At 45.8% G+C, this 16,476-nt stretch overlaps 10 non-coding genes and 1 pseudogene across 10 annotated transcripts; all 11 read right to left on the bottom strand.

Moving 5' to 3' along the window:
- Positions 1–3,065: 3,065 nt before the first annotated feature.
- Positions 3,066–3,256, bottom strand: LOC141230746 (U2 spliceosomal RNA). Its single transcript, XR_012297197.1, has one exon. It is a non-coding gene; the product is annotated as a U2 spliceosomal RNA (small nuclear RNA).
- Positions 3,257–4,371: 1,115 nt separating this feature from the next.
- LOC141230745 (U2 spliceosomal RNA) lies at positions 4,372–4,562 on the bottom strand. The gene has a single exon (XR_012297196.1). It is a non-coding gene; the product is annotated as a U2 spliceosomal RNA (small nuclear RNA).
- Positions 4,563–5,677: 1,115 nt separating this feature from the next.
- Positions 5,678–5,868, bottom strand: LOC141230199 (U2 spliceosomal RNA). The gene has a single exon (XR_012296754.1). It is a non-coding gene; the product is annotated as a U2 spliceosomal RNA (small nuclear RNA).
- A 1,115-nt stretch (positions 5,869–6,983) lies between these two features.
- On the bottom strand, positions 6,984–7,174 carry LOC141230744 (U2 spliceosomal RNA). The gene has a single exon (XR_012297195.1). It is a non-coding gene; the product is annotated as a U2 spliceosomal RNA (small nuclear RNA).
- Positions 7,175–8,289: 1,115 nt separating this feature from the next.
- LOC141230743 (U2 spliceosomal RNA) lies at positions 8,290–8,480 on the bottom strand. Its single transcript, XR_012297194.1, has one exon. It is a non-coding gene; the product is annotated as a U2 spliceosomal RNA (small nuclear RNA).
- A 1,115-nt stretch (positions 8,481–9,595) lies between these two features.
- On the bottom strand, positions 9,596–9,786 carry LOC141230742 (U2 spliceosomal RNA). Its single transcript, XR_012297193.1, has one exon. It is a non-coding gene; the product is annotated as a U2 spliceosomal RNA (small nuclear RNA).
- A 1,115-nt stretch (positions 9,787–10,901) lies between these two features.
- LOC141230283 (U2 spliceosomal RNA) lies at positions 10,902–11,083 on the bottom strand. Its single transcript, XR_012296835.1, has one exon. It is a non-coding gene; the product is annotated as a U2 spliceosomal RNA (small nuclear RNA).
- A 524-nt stretch (positions 11,084–11,607) lies between these two features.
- Positions 11,608–11,723, bottom strand: LOC141230421 (U2 spliceosomal RNA; annotated as a pseudogene).
- Positions 11,724–12,838: 1,115 nt separating this feature from the next.
- Positions 12,839–13,029, bottom strand: LOC141230740 (U2 spliceosomal RNA). The gene has a single exon (XR_012297191.1). It is a non-coding gene; the product is annotated as a U2 spliceosomal RNA (small nuclear RNA).
- A 1,115-nt stretch (positions 13,030–14,144) lies between these two features.
- LOC141230739 (U2 spliceosomal RNA) lies at positions 14,145–14,335 on the bottom strand. Its single transcript, XR_012297190.1, has one exon. It is a non-coding gene; the product is annotated as a U2 spliceosomal RNA (small nuclear RNA).
- Positions 14,336–15,450: 1,115 nt separating this feature from the next.
- On the bottom strand, positions 15,451–15,641 carry LOC141230738 (U2 spliceosomal RNA). The gene has a single exon (XR_012297189.1). It is a non-coding gene; the product is annotated as a U2 spliceosomal RNA (small nuclear RNA).
- Between the last annotated feature and the right edge of the window lie 835 nt (positions 15,642–16,476).

Raw genomic sequence — 16,476 nt, 5'->3', positions numbered from 1 at the left:
AACTGCATCTCAGTTTTGTCTTTCCTTCTAGTACCTGATGTCCTATTTTCATCAGACCGGATACAATTGAAGTCACCGCCAACCACAGTTGGTGTAGGACCAGGTATAAAGAGTTTGATGATATCTAATAAACTGGATCTTTCCTCTTTAATCGGAGATGCATAAACATTAATCAGCTTGAACTCGGATCCACAGTAACTCACATTAACAACTAGTGCACGTCCAGGTTCAACTTCAGTGAACGAGGTAACCTTAAAGTCTTTGTTTTTAAACAGGACGCCAACACCAGTAGCACGCGATCCATTTTCACCGGACCAGATGGAAGGTCCGTTCGCCCAATCTTCCCTTAGTTTGTTATAGTTAGGGTCATGGTCAATGCCGCATTCTTGAAGTAAAAAAATATCAGCATCTAAAGTCATCAGGTAAGAAAATAAAGCAGCTCTCTTGACAGAGCCCTTTAAACTCCTCACATTTAGTGAGGCAATTTTGAGTGTAGCCATAAATCATTTAAACAGAGCTTGAGTCCGTATCTGACATGAATCCGACCGGGGTAGAGGGACCCGCAGAAACGTCCGTGTCTGAGAATTCCTCGATGTTCACCGGATCAGATGGGTTTACAGGTTTAGGAACTGAGATGATCGGTTTAGGTGAGTAATTAGGGAGGACTATTTTCAAACGCCCAGCAGGTCTTTTGCTGGCGCTCTCTCCCTTAAACAAACTCGACTTCTCCTTTTTCCTTTTCCTCAAAACCTCCACGTCAATGTTAATCTCCTCCTCCTCCTCCTCACCACCAGCCTCCTTAGAAGACTCCTCTCCCATCTCCACTTCAGACTCAGCTGGATTCTCCTCCACCACATGACCATCTGGACTCTCCGACCAATCCTTGAGAACAATGCTATCCCCAGGCGGGTCCCCAGCAGTGTCCTTGGGCGGATCCCCAGAAGGGTTCCCGGGAGGGTCCTTGGATTTGTCTGTTTGTTCTTCAGGACTGGACCGCTTCGGAGGGGCTCCCCCCCGAGCTGCATCTGCATAGCTGAAGGTCTTTTTTCTCAACGGACAATCCCGAAAAGAGTGCCCAGGGATACGGCAGATATTACAGATCATCTGATTTGGGCAGTTCAGAGTGACATGTCCTTTTTGATAGCACTTCTTGCAAAGAGCGTTCTCCTCCTTGCAGCTCTCAAAGGAATGCCCAAAGTCCATACATTTTCTGCAGAAGATAGGCATCCCTGGATAGAAGAGTCTTCCTCTCTCTCTGCCAATCAGGAAGCTCTGAGGCGGATGAATGAGTCCACCAATTCCCAAACCTTCTCTCAGCTTCACGATGAACTTGTATTTTCCGGTCCACAACCTCTCAGAGTTCATGATTTTGTGAGAAAAGTGGACCTCAGAGCAATAGTTATGCAGAAACGCAGCCACATCCTTTTCAGAGACATGCGGATTGCTCATATGAACCCCCACAGACTTCTCTTCTGCCAGGCAGAGGGTCACAAAACACAGTCCTTTAAGATCTTCCTCCTGAAGTCTCAGCTTGATCTGATGGTAAAAATTCTGAGATGCCACTTCAGAGGTCAGGGTAAGCACAAAGCGTCCAGGAGCATCTTGAAGTGCCAGAATGTTCTCCCTTTTCACCTGCAGGATCTCAAGCAGGACCTTCCTCACGAAGAAAGACAGGGAGAACTTGTCACGGGCTCGCTCTTCAACTTCAATCTTGAAAGAGTTCTTGATCTTCAAGTCGCCAGCTCCAGCAGAACGGAGAGTAGCCGATGTCGCCATCGCCATATTCAGATAAGTCGATCGCCTTCTTGGTTCTCTTCAGCACGCACACCCCCTATAGCAGCAGGAGGCTTAAGACAGTAGAACTGCCGATGCCTCAAGGCCGAGGATGCGATAGGCTTTGGAGTCTTCCAGCAACAACACTTGGTCGTAGCCAAAAGGCCGAGAAGCGATAACCAGAATTGGTTTCAAACTACGGAGCCACCCAAGGATCCTAAAAAGTCCATTTGTGGAGATGAGCTCCTGGACTCCCGTTAAGAAGACATGTTGTCAACCTCTAGATCCCTTACATGCCTGCACTTTTCGGCTTGCTGCTGCTGCAATCCACGCGTTTTAGATCTGCATAACTCCACCTCTTTAAACACAGCACCTTCACCCCCTGCTGTTCCCACCCGCCTCAACACCGTTGGAAGGGAGGAGAACCAATTAAGGCGGGGGGTGGGGTGGAACGAGCAGCTGTCTACCCTTAGCAGGAGGGCTCCTGATTACATACCTCTCCTGCTGCTGCTGCTGCTGGCTGTCCAGCAGCAGACTGAAGGTGGCTGCTGCTGTGCACAGGTATATAAAGGCTCAGAGCCTATTATGACACGCGCAGCCAGCGTTCCATTGCCACATTCCATCTACTGCAGGCAGGATACCTGGCTGGCTGAATGTCGCTGAGAAGGTCACAGAGACCGCCATAAGCAACAGTTTAACAGAATGCCACAGACTAATCAACCAAACTTTTTGGGTTGGGTTCTCTTTTATAGTCTGCAGGCATTAAATGAAAGAAGTCAGTGTTCCAGCAGAAGGAGACAACGTTTCAGAAAAGGCATTGTAGCAAACCAAAAAAGAAATTTTAAGCGCAGCAGAGTAACCAGCGCACATACCTGTTAGCTCAGGTGAGTTTAAAAGGCTGCTGTTGATAACAAGGGCATTTGCTAAATAGATGGTGTGTGTGCAACAATATACTGAAAGGTCAATTATATTGTGCAGCTTATCTCACCACCTGTAGTTATTTAGGTGAAAGCTCCAAAATGCTTGCCTAATATGTCTGTTTATCCAAAAGGAAGTAAAAAGGGAGAGCTAGAAAGATAGCATTGCATCACATTACATGGCAATGCAATGCACAGTTGCTGAAGTTGAACCAAAATGAGCTTGTAATCTGGCTTCTGCAACTTTGAACATGAAAAATCCAATGAGGAGAAGAAAAGCAAAGCCAAAGAGTCCATCCCCAAATCCGACAAACAAGCAAAATGAACAAAAAACATTGAATTCAATTCTTTCTGATTTTAGAAACTGCATTAAAGAAGGGGTGCACCGGTCCTGGAGATACTGCAATACCAGGTCAATGCGTGGAGTGGACAGAGCAAGCTCTTTTTCCATCTCCCTGTTCTAAAAATCCATTTAATATATGGTCCCCAGATAGGGGACGTATCAGATATTAAACTGATAAGAACAGATACTACACTTGATCTTAGCCAAAAGGCCGAGAAGCGATAACCAGAATTGGTTTCAAACTACGGAGCCACCCAAGGATCCTGAAAAGTCCATTTGTGGAGATGAGCTCCTGGACTCCCGTTAAGAAGACATGTTGTCAACCTCTAGATCCCTTACATGCCTGCACTTTTCGGCTTGCTGCTGCTGCAATCCACGCGTTTTAGATCTGCATAACTCCACCTCTTTAAACACAGCACCTTCACCCCCTGCTGTTCCCACCCGCCTCAACACCGTTGGAAGGGAGGAGAACCAATTAAGGCGGGGGGTGGGGTGGAACGAGCAGCTGTCTACCCTTAGCAGGAGGGCTCCTGATTACATACCTCTCCTGCTGCTGCTGCTGCTGGCTGTCCAGCAGCAGACTGAAGGTGGCTGCTGCTGTGCACAGGTATATAAAGGCTCAGAGCCTATTATGACACGCGCAGCCAGCGTTCCATTGCCACATTCCATCTACTGCAGGCAGGATACCTGGCTGGCTGAATGTCGCTGAGAAGCTCACAGAGACCGCCATAAGCAACAGTTTAACAGAATGCCACAGACTAATCAACCAAACTTTTTGGGTTGGGTTCTCTTTTATAGTCTGCAGGCATTAAATGAAAGAAGTCAGTGTTCCAGCAGAAGGAGACAACGTTTCAGGAAAGGCATCGTAGCAAACCAAAAAAGAAATTTTAAGCGCAGCAGAGTAACCAGCGCACATACCTGTTAGCTCAGGTGAGTTTAAAAGGCTGCTGTTGATAACAAGGGCATTTGCTAAATAGATGGTGTGTGTGCAACAATATACTGAAAGGTCAATTATATTGTGCAGCTTATCTCACCACCTGTAGTTATTTAGGTGAAAGCTCCAAAATGCTTGCCTAATATGTCTGTTTATCCAAAAGGAAGTAAAAAGGGAGAGCTAGAAAGATAGCATTGCATCACATTACATGGCAATGCAATGCACAGTTGCTGAAGTTGAACCAAAATGAGCTTGTAATCTGGCTTCTGCAACTTTGAACATGAAAAATCCAATGAGGAGAAGAAAAGCAAAGCCAAAGAGTCCATCCCCAAATCCGACAAACAAGCAAAATGAACAAAAAACATTGAATTCAATTCTTTCTGATTTTAGAAACTGCATTAAAGAAGGGGTGCACCGGTCCTGGAGATACTGCAATACCAGGTCAATGCGTGGAGTGGACAGAGCAAGCTCTTTTTCCATCTCCCTGTTCTAAAAATCCATTTAATATATGGTCCCCAGATAGGGGACGTATCAGATATTAAACTGATAAGAACAGATACTACACTTGATCTTAGCCAAAAGGCCGAGAAGCGATAACCAGAATTGGTTTCAAACTACGGAGCCACCCAAGGATCCTGAAAAGTCCATTTGTGGAGATGAGCTCCTGGACTCCCGTTAAGAAGACATGTTGTCAACCTCTAGATCCCTTACATGCCTGCACTTTTCGGCTTGCTGCTGCTGCAATCCACGCGTTTTAGATCTGCATAACTCCACCTCTTTAAACACAGCACCTTCACCCCCTGCTGTTCCCACCCGCCTCAACACCGTTGGAAGGGAGGAGAACCAATTAAGGCGGGGGGTGGGGTGGAACGAGCAGCTGTCTACCCTTAGCAGGAGGGCTCCTGATTACATACCTCTCCTGCTGCTGCTGCTGCTGGCTGTCCAGCAGCAGACTGAAGGTGGCTGCTGCTGTGCACAGGTATATAAAGGCTCAGAGCCTATTATGACACGCGCAGCCAGCGTTCCATTGCCACATTCCATCTACTGCAGGCAGGATACCTGGCTGGCTGAATGTCGCTGAGAAGCTCACAGAGACCGCCATAAGCAACAGTTTAACAGAATGCCACAGACTAATCAACCAAACTTTTTGGGTTGGGTTCTCTTTTATAGTCTGCAGGCATTAAATGAAAGAAGTCAGTGTTCCAGCAGAAGGAGACAACGTTTCAGAAAAGGCATTGTAGCAAACCAAAAAAGAAATTTTAAGCGCAGCAGAGTAACCAGCGCACATACCTGTTAGCTCAGGTGAGTTTAAAAGGCTGCTGTTGATAACAAGGGCATTTGCTAAATAGATGGTGTGTGTGCAACAATATACTGAAAGGTCAATTATATTGTGCAGCTTATCTCACCACCTGTAGTTATTTAGGTGAAAGCTCCAAAATGCTTGCCTAATATGTCTGTTTATCCAAAAGGAAGTAAAAAGGGAGAGCTAGAAAGATAGCATTGCATCACATTACATGGCAATGCAATGCACAGTTGCTGAAGTTGAACCAAAATGAGCTTGTAATCTGGCTTCTGCAACTTTGAACATGAAAAATCCAATGAGGAGAAGAAAAGCAAAGCCAAAGAGTCCATCCCCAAATCCGACAAACAAGCAAAATGAACAAAAAACATTGAATTCAATTCTTTCTGATTTTAGAAACTGCATTAAAGAAGGGGTGCACCGGTCCTGGAGATACTGCAATACCAGGTCAATGCGTGGAGTGGACAGAGCAAGCTCTTTTTCCATCTCCCTGTTCTAAAAATCCATTTAATATATGGTCCTCAGATAGGGGACGTATCAGATATTAAACTGATAAGAACAGATACTACACTTGATCTTAGCCAAAAGGCCGAGAAGCGATAACCAGAATTGGTTTCAAACTACGGAGCCACCCAAGGATCCTGAAAAGTCCATTTGTGGAGATGAGCTCCTGGACTCCCGTTAAGAAGACATGTTGTCAACCTCTAGATCCCTTACATGCCTGCACTTTTCGGCTTGCTGCTGCTGCAATCCACGCGTTTTAGATCTGCATAACTCCACCTCTTTAAACACAGCACCTTCACCCCCTGCTGTTCCCACCCGCCTCAACACCGTTGGAAGGGAGGAGAACCAATTAAGGCGGGGGGTGGGGTGGAACGAGCAGCTGTCTACCCTTAGCAGGAGGGCTCCTGATTACATACCTCTCCTGCTGCTGCTGCTGCTGGCTGTCCAGCAGCAGACTGAAGGTGGCTGCTGCTGTGCACAGGTATATAAAGGCTCAGAGCCTATTATGACACGCGCAGCCAGCGTTCCATTGCCACATTCCATCTACTGCAGGCAGGATACCTGGCTGGCTGAATGTCGCTGAGAAGCTCACAGAGACCGCCATAAGCAACAGTTTAACAGAATGCCACAGACTAATCAACCAAACTTTTTGGGTTGGGTTCTCTTTTATAGTCTGCAGGCATTAAATGAAAGAAGTCAGTGTTCCAGCAGAAGGAGACAACGTTTCAGAAAAGGCATTGTAGCAAACCAAAAAAGAAATTTTAAGCGCAGCAGAGTAACCAGCGCACATACCTGTTAGCTCAGGTGAGTTTAAAAGGCTGCTGTTGATAACAAGGGCATTTGCTAAATAGATGGTGTGTGTGCAACAATATACTGAAAGGTCAATTATATTGTGCAGCTTATCTCACCACCTGTAGTTATTTAGGTGAAAGCTCCAAAATGCTTGCCTAATATGTCTGTTTATCCAAAAGGAAGTAAAAAGGGAGAGCTAGAAAGATAGCATTGCATCACATTACATGGCAATGCAATGCACAGTTGCTGAAGTTGAACCAAAATGAGCTTGTAATCTGGCTTCTGCAACTTTGAACATGAAAAATCCAATGAGGAGAAGAAAAGCAAAGCCAAAGAGTCCATCCCCAAATCCGACAAACAAGCAAAATGAACAAAAAACATTGAATTCAATTCTTTCTGATTTTAGAAACTGCATTAAAGAAGGGGTGCACCGGTCCTGGAGATACTGCAATACCAGGTCAATGCGTGGAGTGGACAGAGCAAGCTCTTTTTCCATCTCCCTGTTCTAAAAATCCATTTAATATATGGTCCCCAGATAGGGGACGTATCAGATATTAAACTGATAAGAACAGATACTACACTTGATCTTAGCCAAAAGGCCGAGAAGCGATAACCAGAATTGGTTTCAAACTACGGAGCCACCCAAGGATCCTGAAAAGTCCATTTGTGGAGATGAGCTCCTGGACTCCCGTTAAGAAGACATGTTGTCAACCTCTAGATCCCTTACATGCCTGCACTTTTCGGCTTGCTGCTGCTGCAATCCACGCGTTTTAGATCTGCATAACTCTACCTCTTTAAACACAGCACCTTCACCCCCTGCTGTTCCCACCCGCCTCAACACCGTTGGAAGGGAGGAGAACCAATTAAGGCGGGGGGTGGGGTGGAACGAGCAGCTGTCTACCCTTAGCAGGAGGGCTCCTGATTACATACCTCTCCTGCTGCTGCTGCTGCTGGCTGTCCAGCAGCAGACTGAAGGTGGCTGCTGCTGTGCACAGGTATATAAAGGCTCAGAGCCTATTATGACACGCGCAGCCAGCGTTCCATTGCCACATTCCATCTACTGCAGGCAGGATACCTGGCTGGCTGAATGTCGCTGAGAAGCTCACAGAGACCGCCATAAGCAACAGTTTAACAGAATGCCACAGACTAATCAACCAAACTTTTTGGGTTGGGTTCTCTTTTATAGTCTGCAGGCATTAAATGAAAGAAGTCAGTGTTCCAGCAGAAGGAGACAACGTTTCAGAAAAGGCATTGTAGCAAACCAAAAAAGAAATTTTAAGCGCAGCAGAGTAACCAGCGCACATACCTGTTAGCTCAGGTGAGTTTAAAAGGCTGCTGTTGATAACAAGGGCATTTGCTAAATAGATGGTGTGTGTGCAACAATATACTGAAAGGTCAATTATATTGTGCAGCTTATCTCACCACCTGTAGTTATTTAGGTGAAAGCTCCAAAATGCTTGCCTAATATGTCTGTTTATCCAAAAGGAAGTAAAAAGGGAGAGCTAGAAAGATAGCATTGCATCACATTACATGGCAATGCAATGCACAGTTGCTGAAGTTGAACCAAAATGAGCTTGTAATCTGGCTTCTGCAACTTTGAACATGAAAAATCCAATGAGGAGAAGAAAAGCAAAGCCAAAGAGTCCATCCCCAAATCCGACAAACAAGCAAAATGAACAAAAAACATTGAATTCAATTCTTTCTGATTTTAGAAACTGCATTAAAGAAGGGGTGCACCGGTCCTGGAGATACTGCAATACCAGGTCAATGCGTGGAGTGGACAGAGCAAGCTCTTTTTCCATCTCCCTGTTCTAAAAATCCATTTAATATATGGTCCCCAGATAGGGGACGTATCAGATATTAAACTGATAAGAACAGATACTACACTTGATCTTAGCCAAAAGGCCGAGAAGCGATAACCAGAATTGGTTTCAAACTACGGAGCCACCCAAGGATCCTGAAAAGTCCATTTGTGGAGATGAGCTCCTGGACTCCCGTTAAGAAGACATGTTGTCAACCTCTAGATCCCTTACATGCCTGCACTTTTCGGCTTGCTGCTGCTGCAATCCACGCGTTTTAGATCTGCATAACTCCACCTCTTTAAACACAGCACCTTCACCCCCTGCTGTTCCCACCCGCCTCAACACCGTTGGAAGGGAGGAGAACCAATTAAGGCGGGGGGTGGGGTGGAACGAGCAGCTGTCTACCCTTAGCAGGAGGGCTCCTGATTACATACCTCTCCTGCTGCTGCTGCTGCTGGCTGTCCAGCAGCAGACTGAAGGTGGCTGCTGCTGTGCACAGGTATATAAAGGCTCAGAGCCTATTATGACACGCGCAGCCAGCGTTCCATTGCCACATTCCATCTACTGCAGGCAGGATACCTGGCTGGCTGAATGTCGCTGAGAAGCTCACAGAGACCGCCATAAGCAACAGTTTAACAGAATGCCACAGACTAATCAACCAAACTTTTTGGGTTGGGTTCTCTTTTATAGTCTGCAGGCATTAAATGAAAGAAGTCAGTGTTCCAGCAGAAGGAGACAACGTTTCAGAAAAGGCATTGTAGCAAACCAAAAAAGAAATTTTAAGCGCAGCAGAGTAACCAGCGCACATACCTGTTAGCTCAGGTGAGTTTAAAAGGCTGCTGTTGATAACAAGGGCATTTGCTAAATAGATGGTGTGTGTGCAACAATATACTGAAAGGTCAATTATATTGTGCAGCTTATCTCACCACCTGTAGTTATTTAGGTGAAAGCTCCAAAATGCTTGCCTAATATGTCTGTTTATCCAAAAGGAAGTAAAAAGGGAGAGCTAGAAAGATAGCATTGCATCACATTACATGGCAATGCAATGCACAGTTGCTGAAGTTGAACCAAAATGAGCTTGTAATCTGGCTTCTGCAACTTTGAACATGAAAAATCCAATGAGGAGAAGAAAAGCAAAGCCAAAGAGTCCATCCCCAAATCCGACAAACAAGCAAAATGAACAAAAAACATTGAATTAAATTCTTTCTGATTTTAGAAACTGCATTAAAGAAGGGGTGCACCGGTCCTGGAGATACTGCAATACCAGGTCAATGCGTGGAGTGGACAGAGCAAGCTCTTTTTCCATCTCCCTGTTCTAAAAATCCATTTAATATATGGTCCCCAGATAGGGGACGTATCAGATATTAAACTGATAAGAACAGATACTACACTTGATCTTAGCCAAAAGGCCGAGAAGCGATAACCAGAATTGGTTTCAAACTACGGAGCCACCCAAGGATCCTGAAAAGTCCATTTGTGGAGATGAGCTCCTGGACTCCCGTTAAGAAGACATGTTGTCAACCTCTAGATCCCTTACATGCCTGCACTTTTCGGCTTGCTGCTGCTGCAATCCACGCGTTTTAGATCTGCATAACTCCACCTCTTTAAACACAGCACCTTCACCCCCTGCTGTTCCCACCCGCCTCAACACCGTTGGAAGGGAGGAGAACCAATTAAGGCGGGGGGTGGGGTGGAACGAGCAGCTGTCTACCCTTAGCAGGAGGGCTCCTGATTACATACCTCTCCTGCTGCTGCTGCTGCTGGCTGTCCAGCAGCAGACTGAAGGTGGCTGCTGCTGTGCACAGGTATATAAAGGCTCAGAGCCTATTATGACACGCGCAGCCAGCGTTCCATTGCCACATTCCATCTACTGCAGGCAGGATACCTGGCTGGCTGAATGTCGCTGAGAAGCTCACAGAGACCGCCATAAGCAACAGTTTAACAGAATGCCACAGACTAATCAACCAAACTTTTTGGGTTGGGTTCTCTTTTATAGTCTGCAGGCATTAAATGAAAGAAGTCAGTGTTCCAGCAGAAGGAGACAACGTTTCAGAAAAGGCATTGTAGCAAACCAAAAAAGAAATTTTAAGCGCAGCAGAGTAACCAGCGCACATACCTGTTAGCTCAGGTGAGTTTAAAAGGCTGCTGTTGATAACAAGGGCATTTGCTAAATAGATGGTGTGTGTGCAACAATATACTGAAAGGTCAATTATATTGTGCAGCTTATCTCACCACCTGTAGTTATTTAGGTGAAAGCTCCAAAATGCTTGCCTAATATGTCTGTTTATCCAAAAGGAAGTAAAAAGGGAGAGCTAGAAAGATAGCATTGCATCACATTACATGGCAATGCAATGCACAGTTGCTGAAGTTGAACCAAAATGAGCTTGTAATCTGGCTTCTGCAACTTTGAACATGAAAAATCCAATGAGGAGAAGAAAAGCAAAGCCAAAGAGTCCATCCCCAAATCCAACAAACAAGCAAAATGAACAAAAAACATTGAATTCAATTCTTTCTGATTTTAGAAACTGCATTAAAGAAGGGGTGCACCGGTCCTGGAGATACTGCAATACCAGGTCAATGCGTGGAGTGGACAGAGCAAGCTCTTTTTCCATCTCCCTGTTCTAAAAATCCATTTAATATATGGTCCCCAGATAGGGGACGTATCAGATATTAAACTGATAAGAACAGATTTTTTGATTGAAGCTGCATCCAAGGCACTGAAAAATGTGACCGAAGTCACACCAAAACAGCGCACGAGGTGAGGATTCATGTGGACCCTTCCCGGAGGAGAGGGTTCCCAATAAACCATCCCCATCCCTCCGAGCCAGAAGGCCACAGCGAGGGTCAGGGATCTCCGATGCTCTCCCTAGCCGAAGCCGGAGAAGAGCCGTTTTCGTGCTCCCAGCTTCCATCTAGGCTGCCACCCTAGTGGAGCTGGAGCCTGTGTTGGTTTCTCAGCCCAAAGCTGACCGGACCTCCGACCGGGTTTATAAAAATTCCCCTTCCTAGCCCGGAGGCCAGGAATAGGGGGGGTTGCTCAGAAAGTATGATTGGCAAAGGTGCGGCGTGCTACGAAGCCAAGTCTTTCTGGGGTTCCCAGTCCCAGTAAGCTTGGACTCCCACCAGGGCGCCTACTCCTGGGGCACATTGCTCCAAAGCCCTCACACTTACCCAGCCTAGTGACTTCGATCCTGGAGGGCCATGTTTTCCATCAGATAACTCTATGAGCCACCTGGCGTACTAACAAGTGCACCAAACCAGTGTGTAATATGCATCAATTTACTAGGGCAGCCCAAGGACAAAACTGCCTTTTCAAAAGATACTACACTTGATCTTAGCCAAAAGGCCGAGAAGCGATAACCAGAATTGGTTTCAAACTACGGAGCCACCCAAGGATCCTGAAAAGTCCATTTGTGGAGATGAGCTCCTGGACTCCCGTTAAGAAGACATGTTGTCAACCTCTAGATCCCTTACATGCCTGCACTTTTCGGCTTGCTGCTGCTGCAATCCACGCGTTTTAGATCTGCATAACTCCACCTCTTTAAACACAGCACCTTCACCCCCTGCTGTTCCCACCCACCTCAACACCGTTGGAAGGGAGGAGAACCAATTAAGGCGGGGGGTGGGGTGGAACGAGCAGCTGTCTACCCTTAGCAGGAGGGCTCCTGATTACATACCTCTCCTGCTGCTGCTGCTGCTGGCTGTCCAGCAGCAGACTGAAGGTGGCTGCTGCTGTGCACAGGTATATAAAGGCTCAGAGCCTATTATGACATGCGCAGCCAGCGTTCCATTGCCACATTCCATCTACTGCAGGCAGGATACCTGGCTGGCTGAATGTCGCTGAGAAGCTCACAGAGACCGCCATAAGCAACAGTTTAACAGAATGCCACAGACTAATCAACCAAACTTTTTGGGTTGGGTTCTCTTTTATAGTCTGCAGGCATTAAATGAAAGAAGTCAGTGTTCCAGCAGAAGGAGACAACGTTTCAGAAAAGGCATTGTAGCAAACCAAAAAAGAAATTTTAAGCGCAGCAGAGTAACCAGCGCACATACCTGTTAGCTCAGGTGAGTTTAAAAGGCTGCTGTTGATAACAAGGGCATTTGCTAAATAGATGGTGTGTGTGCAACAATATACTGAAAGGTCAATTATATTGTGCAGCTTATCTCACCACCTGTAGTTATTTAGGTGAAAGCTCCAAAATGCTTGCCTAATATGTCTGTTTATCCAAAAGGAAGTAAAAAGGGAGAGCTAGAAAGATAGCATTGCATCACATTACATGGCAATGCAATGCACAGTTGCTGAAGTTGAACCAAAATGAGCTTGTAATCTGGCTTCTGCAACTTTGAACATGAAAAATCCAATGAGGAGAAGAAAAGCAAAGCCAAAGAGTCCATCCCCAAATCCGACAAACAAGCAAAATGAACAAAAAACATTGAATTCAATTCTTTCTGATTTTAGAAACTGCATTAAAGAAGGGGTGCACCGGTCCTGGAGATACTGCAATACCAGGTCAATGCGTGGAGTGGACAGAGCAAGCTCTTTTTCCATCTCCCTGTTCTAAAAATCCATTTAATATATGGTCCCCAGATAGGGGACGTATCAGATATTAAACTGATAAGAACAGATACTACACTTGATCTTAGCCAAAAGGCCGAGAAGCGATAACCAGAATTGGTTTCAAACTACGGAGCCACCCAAGGATCCTGAAAAGTCCATTTGTGGAGATGAGCTCCTGGACTCCCGTTAAGAAGACATGTTGTCAACCTCTAGATCCCTTACATGCCTGCACTTTTCGGCTTGCTGCTGCTGCAATCCACGCGTTTTAGATCTGCATAACTCCACCTCTTTAAACACAGCACCTTCACCCCCTGCTGTTCCCACCCGCCTCAACACCGTTGGAAGGGAGGAGAACCAATTAAGGCGGGGGGTGGGGTGGAACGAGCAGCTGTCTACCCTTAGCAGGAGGGCTCCTGATTACATACCTCTCCTGCTGCTGCTGCTGCTGGCTGTCCAGCAGCAGACTGAAGGTGGCTGCTGCTGTGCACAGGTATATAAAGGCTCAGAGCCTATTATGACACGCGCAGCCAGCGTTCCATTGCCACATTCCATCTACTGCAGGCAGGATACCTGGCTGGCTGAATGTCGCTGAGAAGCTCACAGAGACCGCCATAAGCAACAGTTTAACAGAATGCCACAGACTAATCAACCAAACTTTTTGGGTTGGGTTCTCTTTTATAGTCTGCAGGCATTAAATGAAAGAAGTCAGTGTTCCAGCAGAAGGAGACAACGTTTCAGAAAAGGCATTGTAGCAAACCAAAAAAGAAATTTTAAGCGCAGCAGAGTAACCAGCGCACATACCTGTTAGCTCAGGTGAGTTTAAAAGGCTGCTGTTGATAACAAGGGCATTTGCTAAATAGATGGTGTGTGTGCAACAATATACTGAAAGGTCAATTATATTGTGCAGCTTATCTCACCACCTGTAGTTATTTAGGTGAAAGCTCCAAAATGCTTGCCTAATATGTCTGTTTATCCAAAAGGAAGTAAAAAGGGAGAGCTAGAAAGATAGCATTGCATCACATTACATGGCAATGCAATGCACAGTTGCTGAAGTTGAACCAAAATGAGCTTGTAATCTGGCTTCTGCAACTTTGAACATGAAAAATCCAATGAGGAGAAGAAAAGCAAAGCCAAAGAGTCCATCCCCAAATCCGACAAACAAGCAAAATGAACAAAAAACATTGAATTCAATTCTTTCTGATTTTAGAAACTGCATTAAAGAAGGGGTGCACCGGTCCTGGAGATACTGCAATACCAGGTCAATGCGTGGAGTGGACAGAGCAAGCTCTTTTTCCATCTCCCTGTTCTAAAAATCCATTTAATATATGGTCCCCAGATAGGGGACGTATCAGATATTAAACTGATAAGAACAGATACTACACTTGATCTTAGCCAAAAGGCCGAGAAGCGATAACCAGAATTGGTTTCAAACTACGGAGCCACCCAAGGATCCTGAAAAGTCCATTTGTGGAGATGAGCTCCTGGACTCCCGTTAAGAAGACATGTTGTCAACCTCTAGATCCCTTACATGCCTGCACTTTTCGGCTTGCTGCTGCTGCAATCCACGCGTTTTAGATCTGCATAACTCCACCTCTTTAAACACAGCACCTTCACCCCCTGCTGTTCCCACCCGCCTCAACACCGTTGGAAGGGAGGAGAACCAATTAAGGCGGGGGGTGGGGTGGAACGAGCAGCTGTCTACCCTTAGCAGGAGGGCTCCTGATTACATACCTCTCCTGCTGCTGCTGCTGCTGGCTGTCCAGCAGCAGACTGAAGGTGGCTGCTGCTGTGCACAGGTATATAAAGGCTCAGAGCCTATTATGACACGCGCAGCCAGCGTTCCATTGCCACATTCCATCTACTGCAGGCAGGATACCTGGCTGGCTGAATGTCGCTGAGAAGCTCACAGAGACCGCCATAAGCAACAGTTTAACAGAATGCCACAGACTAATCAACCAAACTTTTTGGGTTGGGTTCTCTTTTATAGTCTGCAGGCATTAAATGAAAGAAGTCAGTGTTCCAGCAGAAGGAGACAACGTTTCAGAAAAGGCATTGTAGCAAACCAAAAAAGAAATTTTAAGCGCAGCAGAGTAACCAGCGCACATACCTGTTAGCTCAGGTGAGTTTAAAAGGCTGCTGTTGATAACAAGGGCATTTGCTAAATAGATGGTGTGTGTGCAACAATATACTGAAAGGTCAATTATATTGTGCAGCTTATCTCACCACCTGTAGTTATTTAGGTGAAAGCTCCAAAATGCTTGCCTAATATGTCTGTTTATCCAAAAGGAAGTAAAAAGGGAGAGCTAGAAAGATAGCATTGCATCACATTACATGGCAATGCAATGCACAGTTGCTGAAGTTGAACCAAAATGAGCTTGTAATCTGGCTTCTGCAACTTTGAACATGAAAAATCCAATGAGGAGAAGAAAAGCAAAGCCAAAGAGTCCATCCCCAAATCCGACAAACAAGCAAAATGAACAAAAAACATTGAATTCAATTCTTTCTGATTTTAGAAACTGCATTAAAGAAGGGGTGCACCGGTCCTGGAGATACTGCAATACCAGGTCAATGCGTGGAGTGGACAGAGCAAGCTCTTTTTCCATCTCCCTGTTCTAAAAATCCATTTAATATATGGTCCCCAGATAGGGGACGTATCAGATATTAAACTGATAAGAACAGATACTACACTTGATCTTAGCCAAAAGGCCGAGAAGCGATAACCAGAATTGGTTTCAAACTACGGAGCCACCCAAGGATCCTGAAAAGTCCATTTGTGGAGATGAGCTCCTGGACTCCCGTTAAGAAGACATGTTGTCAACCTCTAGATCCCTTACATGCCTGCACTTTTCGGCTTGCTGCTGCTGCAATCCACGCGTTTTAGATCTGCATAACTCCACCTCTTTAAACACAGCACCTTCACCCCCTGCTGTTCCCACCCGCCTCAACACCGTTGGAAGGGAGGAGAACCAATTAAGGCGGGGGGTGGGGTGGAACGAGCAGCTGTCTACCCTTAGCAGGAGGGCTCCTGATTACATACCTCTCCTGCTGCTGCTGCTGCTGGCTGTCCAGCAGCAGACTGAAGGTGGCTGCTGCTGTGCACAGGTATATAAAGGCTCAGAGCCTATTATGACACGCGCAGCCAGCGTTCCATTGCCACATTCCATCTACTGCAGGCAGGATACCTGGCTGGCTGAATGTCGCTGAGAAGCTCACAGAGACCGCCATAAGCAACAGTTTAACAGAATGCCACATACTAATCAACCAAACTTTTTGGGTTGGGTTCTCTTTTATAGTCTGCAGGCATTAAATGAAAGAAGTCAGTGTTCCAGCAGAAGGAGACAACGTTTCAGAAAAGGCATTGTAGCAAACCAAAAAAGAAATTTTAAGTGCAGCAGAGTAACCAGCGCACATACCTGTTAGCTCAGGTGAGTTTAAAAGGCTGCTGTTGATAACAAGGGCATTTGCTAAATAGATGGTGTGTGTGCAACAATATACTGAAAGGTCAATTATATTGTGCAGCTTATCTCACCACCTGTAGTTATTTAGGTGAAAG

The sequence above is a fragment of the Phyllobates terribilis genome, unplaced genomic scaffold (genome assembly GCF_046119375.1).
Source record: "Phyllobates terribilis strain yellow unplaced genomic scaffold, ASM4611937v1 Scaffold_499__1_contigs__length_1316695, whole genome shotgun sequence".
Classification (NCBI taxonomy): domain Eukaryota; kingdom Metazoa; phylum Chordata; class Amphibia; order Anura; family Dendrobatidae; genus Phyllobates; species Phyllobates terribilis.
This window is presented reverse-complemented; position numbering and strand designations above follow the sequence as displayed.